Source organism: Galeopterus variegatus, unplaced genomic scaffold (assembly GCF_000696425.1).
Source record: "Galeopterus variegatus unplaced genomic scaffold, G_variegatus-3.0.2 Scaffold452, whole genome shotgun sequence".
In the NCBI taxonomy this organism is placed as follows: Eukaryota; Metazoa; Chordata; class Mammalia; order Dermoptera; family Cynocephalidae; genus Galeopterus; species Galeopterus variegatus.
Genome location: NW_007726563.1, coordinates 393381 through 405949, shown reverse-complemented (window position 1 = coordinate 405949; position 12569 = coordinate 393381). Strand labels below are relative to the sequence as shown.

The following is a 12569-nucleotide window of genomic DNA, read 5'->3' as shown; positions in this document are numbered from 1 at the left end:
CTATTCTGGTATATTTTTTACATTTCTTATATAATTTACCTATTCATGTCCTTTGCTGACTTTTTAATAGGGATATTTGTTTTTTCTTATTGATTTATAAGTGCTTATTATATTTTAAGGATATTTACACTTCTTCATAAGTTTTTTTTTGTCATATATTTTTCAAAATCAAAATTTTCATTAACTTTAATTTTGGGTTCATGGTGGATTTTTTTTTTAACAAATATACATTTTTTTAAAATAAACCTTTTAAAATATAAGGTTTATTTTTATGTAACCTTATTTACCAATATTTTCATAATGATTTCTGCCTTTGCAACATGCCTTTCTCACCCTAAAATTATATAAATACTAGAAGAAAATACAGGGAATATTTATAGATTTTTTTTTTATCACTCAGGGAGCTTATTGAAAATGCAGATTCCTGGGCCCTGGCCTCAAGGGTTCTCATTCTTCAAGTGTGTGATGAGGCCTTAAAATATGCATTTTCAAGAGTACATACAATAAAGGTGTTTTTTTAAAAAATAAAGAGTAAATCTTTACCTACATTTATTCAGTGTATCATATGAAGGGGGCTCTACCTTTATTTTTCCCACATGATCAACCAGTGTGTGTCCCATGGCACTGACTTAACAGTCTTTTATTTCATTCACTTCCCTGCTATAAGCATCTCTGGGCCTAGTTCTTGCATTTTAGATGATACCTTATTTTGGTCATTCATAACCAAATAACTTTCACTGGGAACTAGCCCTCAAAATTCCTGTCGTTTCTCTCTGAGAATCCTCATCTGGTCTTTACCCCAATATTAGCCATAAAGGAGCCTTATAAAGACACCAAAAGTGCATTCAGTCTGAAATAACTACTGCCCTCCATTTCCAGAGAAAACTGGCCTTCAACTATAGGAAGAGGGATACAAATTAGAAAGCAGGGAAAACTCCAATTAGAAAATGATATGGGAAAGGAAAGAATAGCTGAATCTCCTTCTCACCTCTAAAAACAGGACAGGTCCTGTCATTGCCCTCCCTGTCTCCTCAATCCCCCCTCTATCCCCGGTCACCCCATTTCGTACACCTGAAGTAACCTCTCTGCTCAGTTTATTTATTTATCCTCCCAGGATCCAGCTCAGGTCTGACCTCCTCCAGGAAGCCTTCCTAGAACAGTCCAGCCTCGTACACCTGAAGTAACCTCTCTGCTCAGTTTATTTATTCATCCTCCCAGGATCCAGCTCAGGTCTGACCTCCTCCAGGAAGCCTTCCTAGAACAGTCCAGCTACAGAAACCAACCCTCTGGACTCCAAACTCCTACATATCCCATTACACATGTCCTGCTTTGGCTGTCTGGTTCTGGACCAGCTCTCTCCTCCTAGCCAGAGCATGAGCTCCTAGAAAAAGGAAGACAATTCACATGCACTGAGATCCAACTCTGCGCTAGGCTCAGGGCAAAGTGGTTACAATCTACCATCTCACCTCCTCTAAGAATTGTTTTCAGATGGGAAACAGGTATGATGGCATTAAATAACTCAGTGAAGTCTATTTAGCTCCCCCAAACTATAGGCTTTTAATGCTATCCTGGCCTCTCCTTAAGGACAGGGACTACGTATAGGACCTAGCACCTTTCTGTGACCACCAGCAATAACAACAACCCTCTGTGTAGTGCTCACTATGTTCCAGGCACTGTACATACCTATATATATTAAATCATTCCACTTTCACATCAACCTTATGAGAAATATACTATTATTCCCCCATTTTACAGAAAATGAAACCAATTCGCAGAGTAGCTGAGTAAGCTGGCCCAAGATCACACGGATAGTAAGTGGCAGAGGGCAGGATTCAACCTAGGCAGTCTGGCTACAGAGTCCATGCTCTTAACCACTTCATTCTACTGCCTCTTGTGCTGTATCAATTTATTAGTTGTTGATTTATTAATTGAGGGAGGGGCGAAAAGAGGTTGTCTAGTCCTGGAAGCTGGGGTGTGAACCTGCACCGGGGGAAGGGAGCTTCCCGTGAGCAGACCTTTATGAAAGATACTTCTGCTTTGCCCCTGATGGGAATGCCATGTCCAGAGCTGGGTCACCCTGGACCTCCAGGGCCAAGGGTTGGCTGCTGAGAGGCAGGTGAACTCAGTGCAGGGCCAGGGCAAAGAAGTTCCTTGGAGGCTAGCCAATCTGCCTGGGAACTTCACCAGTTGCTTCCACCTCAAAGGAATAGGATCTCCTCTTGTTTTTTCCTAAAAGGAGAACAAAAACAAAAACAAGACAAAGCAATGACCAGCATCAATATGGTGAGAAGTTTCTGCCCAGTTACACTCAATTAGAAAAAGTCATTCAATAAAATGGCAAATTAGAGAAGGTTTGGGAATGGAATGTCACAGGCCAAATGAGAAGCCCCAAGGAAGAATACAATGCTTTTTTCCTTCTCCTTTCTATCATTGAAATGTCCCCACCTGAGAACAGAGAGGGTGAACAAGGCAGTGGGAAGGGCCGGCCCGTGGCTCACTCGGTAGAGTGCAGTGCTGATAACACCAAGGCCCCGGGTTCGGATCCCACATAGGGATGGCTGGTTCGCTCACTGGCTGAGCGTGGTGCTGACAACACCAAGTCAAGGGTTAAGATCCCCTTACCGGTCATCTTTTAAAAAAAAAAAAAAGAACAAGGCAGTGGGTAAGGCCCATCACCCTGCAGTCCACATTCAATGCCCAGTTACCTTCAGACCCATTGAGATGACAGGTGGAGCCAGGCTGGCTGGCCATGGGGCTGGGGGCAGGGGGGTTAACAGGGAGGTGGACAAGGATCTGGAGTCAGACCGCTTTCACTTTCAAACTCGGCTCCATGTCTTATGACTTTGAGGGTATTGCTGGAATCTTTGTTTCCTCTTTTTTTCTAATGAGGATAATAATAGCCCTTTCCCCAGAGAGGTGTTCTGAAGACTAAACAGGCAGGAAACAACTCCTCTGTGCCTGGTGCAGAGCAGGAGTTCAAAGATGGTAGTTCCTGTAATTATTATTATTCCCTCTTTCAAGGAGTATTCTTTCTGCTATGGACATGTATCCAGGAACCCTCTGAGAAAAGCAAAAGTTTGGGCAGCAAAAGCCCTACTCCTAGAACAGCAGCTCTAGCAAACTTAGATAACCTGGTTCGTGATGTTAAACGCACGGTCCAGGGTGTGGTGGACACTCCAGGGCCTGCGTCCACATGCCTCTGCCCATCCTCACTCCCTGTGTGACTCTGAACAAGTCATACCACCTCTCCGTGCCACAGTTTCTTTTTCTAAAAATGGCAATGGTAGTAGTACCTCCCCTGTAGAGTGGCTGAGAGGATGAAACGGATTAACTTGCATAAAATACACACAAAAAAATAGAACAGCGCCTGGGACGTGGTAAGCCCTTTTAAAAGGCTAGCTAAGTTTGTAGGACTTCAAAGCACAAACTTCTTCATGTATATGGACTATTCATGATAATAAATGTAATACAATGGATGTAAAGGCACCTGGAAAATAAAAATGCCAGTCATTGCTACTATGGTGGAGACTACGTAGCAAGTTCTTTGCTTCAGGAAGGGTGAAGAAGACAGTGTTCTAGACAATGAAACAATCTAGTACACTACAAGTGGTATATTATTGGATTTCCTAGTATTCTGAGAATTGGAAAAATCAATATATATGAATACTAGTTTCCTCAACTTTTTACTTTGAAGTACTTCAAATCTACAGGAAAGGTTCAAGAATAGTGAACACCAACATACCCCTTACCTAAATTCATGTGTTTGTTCTGTTGAACCATTTGAGATTTAATTACAGACATCGTGACTCCTTGCCACGAAATATTTCAGCCTATGTCTCCTAAAAATGGGACAGTCTCCCACACAACCACAAAACAATTAGCACAGTTAGAAAATGAACACTAAGGGCCGGCCCGTGGCTCACTCGGTAGAGTGCGGTGCTGATAACACCAAGGCCCCGGGTTCGGATCCCATATAGGGATGGCCGGTTCGCTCACTGGCTGAGCGTGGTGCTGACAACACCAAGTCAAGGGTTAAGATCCCCTTACCGGTCATCTTTTAAAAAAAAAAAAGAAAAGAAAAGAAAATGAACACTAATATGAGGGTACTTCAAAAAATTCACATAAAGATTTGCATTGTCTTTTTTTTTTTTTTTAAAAAGATGACCGGTAAGGGGATCTTAACCCTTGACTTGGTGTTGTCAGCACCACGCTCAGCCAGTGAGCGAACCGGCCATCCCTACGTGGGATCCGAACCTGGGGCCTTGGTGTTATTAGCACCGCACTCACGGGCCGGCCCTACCGGTCATCTTTTAAAAAAAAAAAAAAAAAAAAATCTCTGATAACATCAATATTTTTGAAAGCCAAGTGTTTTACACAGTGTGCTCCAATTTGGATTTGTCTATTGTTTTCTCCTGATTAGACACAGATTAAACATTTTTGGTAGATGTGTCTAAATGCATATTTTACCATAAAAAAATGAAGCATTAAACCAAACTGAACATAATTTAGTTTTTTCTTCGAGTTCTTCAGTAGGTAATTACAGTATTCTGGGTCACTATTCAGAGCATCTATTATACTTGTAGAATACACACATTAGTAATCTTCAAAACTTTTTGCTTGTCCATCCCTATCAGTAAAAACTGAGCACTCTTCCAATATATACAGAATATTCAATTTATAAACTATGTCCATATCTGCTACTCTAATACACTGTGTACACTATAGAAGATGCTAAGAAATGATAAGACAAAAATACATACAAATAGAATTTTTCACATTTTCTTCCCACTCTACAATGGAATGTCTTACACCCAGAGTTTGCCAATACTTACCCATCCAGCTCCCAAGACAGGCTTCACTATTGATCTCCAATACTGAACTGAGCCTAGATGGGCCTTTAAAATCTCAACACAGCACTCTAGGCAGCACTACCCAATCAGAGCTGGCTGACTGGCCCTCTTTTCTATTTCTGTTTCACATAGGAAGCTGCCTTCTTGGCAACCCCACATGGATATTAACAGGTACATTAAACTCAACTCCAAAACTGAAATCCTAATCCTTCCCCCAACGAGCCTGATCTTCCCCTCAGAAAATGACAACCCCATCCTTCCAATTGCTCAGGCCAAACATGTGTTGTCATTCTTGACTATTTTTCTCAAACCCCATATCAGCAGATCAAAATACCTCCAGAATCCACCTTCTTTTCTTTCCCTCCTCTGCTACCTTCCTGGTCGCCACTGCTACTACCTGGCCTAAGTTGCATCATCTCCCACCTGAATTCCAGTGGTAGACTCCTGATGGGTATCCCTGATCCACCCTTGCCCCTCCAGTCTAGTCTCAACACAGCAGCTCTGTAATGGTTCTCCATTTCACTTGGGGTGATTGCAAAAGACTCTACATGATCTTAACCCCCAACCCATTTCCCACTACTGTCTATCTCTGCTCTGGCCACACTGGCCTCCTCATTGTTTCTGGAACATACCAAGCATATATGTTCTCTTTGCTCTTGCTGTCCCATCTGCCTGGAATGTTCTGCCTCCAGATACCTACATGGCTCATTTTCTCTCTGCATTCAGGTTTTAATTCAAAAGTCACATTCCTCTTACAGCCTTTCCCAGTCATTCTTCCCAAATATTTAATGCCACTCCCCAAGCCCTCACACTTCCTATGCTCTTTTGTCGCTTTATTTTTCTGCTTGCCACTGATCACTAATATACTGTGTACTTACATATTCTGTTACTGTTACAGTTTGTGTGCTCCACGACCACCCACCAAAATAAATTGGTGCCTGGTTCATAGTGGATGTTCAATACATCTTTTTTGAATGAATGAATAAGTAAAACAAATTGGATGTAAGAAAAATAACAGCACAAGCCACATGATAAATGATAACTTGCACGTGGTAAGGGGGCTGGTGCGGACAGTTAGGGCTGGACACAGTGGAAAGCATATGTCCCATCCAAAGCCAGGAGGTACTGCTTACCTCAACTTTTGCTACTCCATGGTAAGCTGTAGCATACATTCTCTTGGCTTATATACTGCCATATATTCTTTGTTGCCCAGAGAAAATATTTCTTAAAATACAAAATCTCCATTACTTCAATCAAAAAAAAAAAAAAAACCAGCTCTGCAAGCCACACATAATGCTCTTTGGACTGGATCTGAGGGGTGGGGAGCTGTTTGCAATCTCTAGCACGTAAGCCTCTCATAAAATTAGAATAAAACCTATATAGTTTACATGTCTGCTTTTTCTCCCTCTTTCTGCCTCTCTGGATTCTGAATAAATGAGGCTTTCCTGTCCTTTCATTCTGTTTGAGATTTCCATTCCACAGATAAGGGTGAGGCAAGCAGCTGGGCCTCAGGTGTGGAAGGGTAACCTGCTACAGAAAAACACCTGGCAAAGAGAGATGAGTCTTCGGGCTCTGAGCTGGGAAGCAGTCCTCATTCTAGGCACCAGATAGCTCTGGCGTCAGGTTAGCACAGTGGTTCTGGAATTATGTTGGTGCCTGGCTCTGCTACTTGCCAGCTGTATGATTCCAAGCAGGTTACATAATTTTTCTGTCCCGGGTTTCTCATCTGCACAACAGGGATAGTAATTACACCAACCTCATGTTGTGGATGCAAGGATTAATATCAGAAAAGCATCTACAACAGTGCCAGACTCATAGCAAGTGCTCAGTAAAGGTAGCTGTGATCATTAACAATCCACACTTGTCAAGAGCCTTCCCTCATCCCAGGCAGGCTTTAGGATGTCCTGGTACTTGGGTCAGAGATGAAAAGCCTTCCTTTTAAGAGCTTCCAGTCTAAAGTGCATGAGTATGATGATCCTACAAAATAGGGGGATCCAAAGATGTCATTAAGACAGAAGACTTATACCTGGGCATCTGCAACACCCACCAGAGGTGGGCAGGGTGGTTTGCATGTGATGAAAGGGTGGGCTGTACTGGGAGTGCTGGGAGTTGCTGGTCCTGGTCACCTTAATTCCATGCAAAAGCCCATGGTGGAAGAAGTGAGACTGCAGGAGCTCGGAGAGTAAGTGGGAGTAAGAAGGGAGAGACAGGAAGGAGGAACCCAGGGAAAGTTTATTGAGAGGTCTGGAGTGGGGTGTCTCAATGTGGCACAACACCCCTGGTAGCACACCAGAGCATTTTAGGTCGTAATCATAATAACAGAGTCCATTTGTGAAGTGCCTTCTCTTAGCGAGGCACTGACAGCTTTACCACGTGTGTTCTATGCTATTAGGTGCTATTAGGACCTTGAAATTACAGACACAAAAAGAGAGACACAAAGAAGTTAGGTGATGCCCGACATCATACAGCTAGCAAGCAGCTGTCTTAGTGCGGGTTCCCCAAAAGCAGACCCTGAGACAAGGATTCAAGTGAAGTAATTTACGTGAGAAGTGATTCCAGCAAGCATCTGAAGGGGAGGGGGTAAGTAAGCCAGGAAGGCTCAGAAGCCAGTAAAGAGTGCATTACTGAGTAAGTAACCACTGTGGGCAAAGGGAACTCAATTCAGCCTCAGAACTCAGGGAGACAATGAAAAGCACCTCAAAGTTACAGTACCTGAGGGACAAAGGAGCAGGGATTTTTGTCCACCAATTCCTAACAGCCATTGGTTGAGGGTAGGCTGGGGGCAGGATTAATTCTCCAAAACTTCCAGCCTCCCTGTGGGAGTCCACAACAGACTGATAGAACAAGCTGGCAAGCAAAGTAATAGTGCTGGCACTTGGAAGTGAGGCTGGTGCACTCTGGAATGGTAAGTGTCATGGACATCTGGGTGGAGACCAAGTGCTGGTGCTACGCTGGCAGACCTGGGACTCGAACCCAGGCAGTCACATGCCAGCGCCCACACTTTCAGCCTGAATAAACATTTTGTGCTCATTTTAAACTTGTATGTGTGTATGTGTCAGACATCGAACCTGGTAGTCTATCAAGTTTCCTTTTTTTTTTTTTTGTCTTTTTTCGTGTCCGGCAACGGATCGCAACCCTCAGTGTCGCGCCCGTACCGGACCGGGACCGGCAACGGGATCGCAACCCTCGGTGTTGCACCCGCACCTCGCTCAGCCAGTGAGCGGGAACCGGTCTGTATGTGGGATCCGAACCCTCAGCGGGAGCGCCGCCGTGCTCCCAAGCGGCGCACTGTAGCAGTGCGCCACCGGGCCGGCCCACAAGTTTCCTTTTCATGAAAAACTTAGTTTTAAAATATTAAGTAGTGGGTGGGGGGAGGGGAGGCTAGGGAGAGGTTGGCTAATGGAAACAATTACAGTTAGATAGGAAAAATAAGTTCTAATGGTCTACAGTAGTGCTGGGCATCAATAATTAACAATAATTTATTGTATGTTCTCAAGTGGCTAGAAGAAAGGAGCTTAAATGCTCTCATCACAAAGACATGATAAATTTTTTTTTTTTTTTTTTTTTTAAAGATGACCGGTAAGGGGATCTTAACCCTTGACTTGGTGTTGTCAGCACCACGCTCAGCCAGTGAGCGAACCGGCCATCCCTATATGGGATCCGAACCCGTGGCCCTGGTGCTATCAGCACCGCACTCTCCCGAGTGAGCCACAGGCCGGCCCAACATGATAAATTTTTGCAATGATAAATATGCTAATTACCCTGATTTGATCATCACACATTGTATATATGTACTGAAATATAACTTTGTACCCAATAAATATGTGCAATCAATGTGTTCAATTAAAAAATAAACTTAAAAAAATAAAATAAAAAAAGAACAAAAAAAGAAAAAAACTTAAAAATCTTAAGTGGACAATAGCAAAGCGAGCAGCACATGGATGTGGCAGTTGTGATTATGGCATGTTAAGGACAGTTAGGAATTCATGGAAGAGGAATAAAAGGTCAGAACATTGAGTCTGAAGACTATAACTCAAGTCCAAGGACCTGGCTCTATCCCAGCTATAAATACAGCTGGGCAAGTGCCTCGACTCTGGGAGCCTGTTTCCTAGTCTGTCAAAGGGGGATAACAAGACTACTTAGAGGGTGGTTCTAGGACCAGATGAGATAATGAATGTGTTAAAAAGCACTAAGTAAACTGAAATGCTAGGCAAATCTAAGGGGTAATTATTTGAGTGCTCAAGGAATCCCATGAAAAACCAGTAGGGATGGGGACTCCCACTTCACCCCTCCTTGTGTGACCCAACAGACCCCCATTATCACCACCCCAGCTTCTTCCTTCTGGACAGAGGCCAGATTTTGTTGAGCTATCAGGTGGTCTTGTGTTTCAGGGGAGGTTAGGCATTCCCTTGTCTTGGAGGTTGAATCTAAGTTCCTCCAAACCAAATCATGATAATTCCACAACTAGTTTAGGAATGGACCCGCCATAATTCTGGCCAATAAGGTATGAAGGCAAGTTTGTTAAGGGGCTTCTCTAAATAGGGCACAAGAGGTGAACAGTTTCTTTTCTGTCCTGTGTGAGAATGGAGTAAGATTTACTAATAGTTAAAGAGTGCTTACTATGTGCCAGGCACTATTCTAAGAGTTTAAAAAAATAAACCCTCATTCATTTAATCTACATAATATCAAACTTCTGAGATAAAGTACTATTATTATCCCATTTCAGAGTGGTTAAGCAATTTGCCCAATTGTCATAACTACAGGCTTTGGAGCTAGGTTTGGCTTGCAGAACCTACACTCTCAACCACTGTGCTATGATGGCTGGAGCAGCTGCAGCCATCTTGCAATGATGAAAGAAGGAGCTGAAAGAATGACCAGAATAAATTCCACTCCCTGATGATGTTGTTGAGCTTTTAATTAACCAATTCTGAACCACCTACTTCTGGACTTTTTGTGATGTGTGATATAATACATTTTCCTAATTGGTTAAGCTACTTCTCCTCAAGGAAAAGTTCCCTTCTCTACTATCACCCATCTGAAGGACAGACCTTTAATAGCAAACAGCAAGTTCTACCAAACATTCAAGAAAGAATTTCAACCTTACATACACTCTTTCAGAGAATACAAAAAATGAATTCATTTCTCAACTCATTTTTAGTGTAACATTGATTCCAAAACTTAACAAGAACAGTATGTAAAAGCAAAATTACACTTAAGAACATTGATATAGAGTTTGGATGTGTTGTCCCCACAAAGCTCATGTTGAAATTTATCCCCAACTTGGCAGTGTTGGCAGGTGTTTAGGTCATGGGGGAAGATCCCTCATGAATAGATAATGCCTTCCCTGGGGAGTGGAGGGCAGTGAGTGAATTCTCCTTCTATTAGTTCCCATGAGAGCTGGCTGTTTAAAGGATCCTGGCATCTCCCCACCCTCTCTCACTTCCTCTCGTCATGTGATCTTGAATCTGCAGGCTGCTCTGCTGTTTTCTGCCATGAGTAGAAGCAGCCTGAGGCCTGCACCAGATGCAGCTGACCCTCTCTCACTTCCTCTCGTCATGTGATCTTGAATCTGCGGGCTGCTCTGCTGTTTTCTGCCATGAGTAGAAGCAGCCTGAGGCCTGCACCAGATGCAGCTGTCCCAGAACTGTGAGCCAAATAAACCTCTTTTCTTTATAAATTAGAATCTGCGGGCTGCTCTGCTGTTTTCTGCCATGAGTAGAAGCAGCCTGAGGCCTGCACCAGATGCAGCTGTCCCAGAACTGTGAGCCAAATAAACCTCTTTTCTTTATAAATTATCCAGTTTCAGGTATTCTGTTATAAGCAAGAGAAATGGACTAATATAAACATGGATGCAAAATCCTAAGCAAGTTATTAGCAAACTGATTTCAGAAATACATAAAAAGGATAATATATTATGATTAAGTTGACTTTATTTTTAGTTTATTATTTTTGAAAAAAATCAATATAACTCATCATACTAACAGATTAAAAGAAGTAAATCATATAATCACATCAGCAGATGTCAAAAAAGCATTTGACAAAAGTGAAAATTTTTTCATAATAGGAAAATACTCTTGGCAAAGCAAGGATAGATAGGAACTTCCTTAGGGTTATAAAGGGCATCTACTAAAACCTCACAACAAACATCTTACTTAGTGGTGATACATCAAAAGTAAACCAGGCAAAGCGCCAAACATTCCAGGCCAGTAGGCAGAACTTCCAGGGCTTTAGCAAAGGCTGGGAAATACCAAGAAGTGTTGGTTCTTCTTCATGACCAACCTGGCCAGTCTTTTCCTGGGACTAGCAAGGCCACCTATTCTCAATGTTCTAAAGGTAGGCAGAGGCGCTTCATTAGCACAGAAGGTAGTGCGTCAGCCTCATAAAGATAGGCAGGCCATCATCTTCCCACCCCTTTCTCAACTTGTGCATTTTTGTGAATAGCATCAGCTTTTTTGAGAGTCCTCTGCTTTTAAATCCCAGTGCCATCTTTGATTTCTTCCCTTCTTTGGTTTCCTGATCCAGTCAGTTAAACCTGGTGGGACAAAACTGTCCCTGCAACTCCCTTACATCCTACTATTCCCATTCCTCCAGTAGACTTTTAGCAAATTTCCCAATGTGCCACCACAGTAAACCCTTTACAACAGAGCAGAGGGAATGCATCTGTCTCAGGAATCTGATAGCATAATCTAAAATTGCTCTCTGCAAACCTGAAATTTAAGTGTAAATATTCTGCCTTAGAAATTTATGTACATTTTAGGGCCAGCCTGTGGCTCACTTGGGAGAGCGTGGTACTGACACCACCAAGTCAAGGGTTAAGATCCCCTTACCGGCCATCTTTTTATTAAAAAAAAAAAAACAAGAAATTTATGTACATTTTGGATTCTGGTCCAAAATACAGCTCTAATTGTAAATATTAAAATAATGGTTTAAATTACATATAGTTAAGGAAAAGTGAACTCCATAGAATCCATGCACAATGTATCATACCACTGGCAGAAGGAGTTTTGCTAGGGGTTTTCAAACCTTATTTTGAAAGACTGTGTCTATATTATTATTGCAAAACCCTCCCAGACAGCCTCGTCTTCACACTGCTTCCAGATAGATCCAGATCAATGGCCCAAGGCCATCAGATTAATCTCTCACAGACACTCCTTTCATCTCCAGTCCAAGGACCTGCTTATCAGGTCAAATTTAAAAGTCAACCAGCCTGGCTTTTAAAGTTCTCCTTTGAGAGGCCCCAGCTGCCCTATCCAATTTTATCTCAGCCCCAGCACTCCAGCCTACCTCAGGGCCTTATCACCTACCACTGGCATCCTGCCCCTTTCTCCAAATCCAGCCCCTTCCCTCAAGACCTAGCTCCTCCTGGCTCACTTCTTCTGTGAAGCTTCCAGAGCTGTTGGATTGAAAGATCTGGGAAATTTAGAGCCAGAAAGATCAATGACACCCAAGGGAACACAGCCCTTGAAAGTGCAACCCTCATGTTCTGCTGGAAGAATGTAAAATAATCTAAATTATTCTCAATGTTTCCTGTGCATAAATCCTGTTTTCCCCAAAAGATTGGAAACTCCGGGCCGGTCCGGTGGCGCACTGCTATAGTGCACCGCTTGGGAAGTGCGGCGGCGCTCCCGCCGAGGGTTCGGATCCCACATAGAGACCAGTCCACTCACTGGTTGAGCGCGGTGCGGGCGCGACACCGAGGGCTGCGATCCCGTCACTGGC

At 43.0% G+C, this 12569-nt stretch overlaps 1 protein-coding gene across 2 annotated transcripts in view; it reads right to left on the bottom strand.

The window, feature by feature from the left end:
* The window catches only part of CCND3 (cyclin D3), a 107327-nt gene that overhangs the window by 8837 nt on the left and 85921 nt on the right, over positions 1–12569 (bottom strand). Inside the window, exon 2 of one of the 2 annotated variants that reach the window (XM_008568916.1) lies at positions 2016–2229. The exons of the other annotated variant lie outside the window; for it this stretch is intronic. The gene's annotated coding sequence lies outside the window, so the exon portion shown is untranslated. The remainder of the gene's footprint in view (positions 1–2015; positions 2230–12569) is intronic. 2 annotated transcript variants of the gene reach the window in all.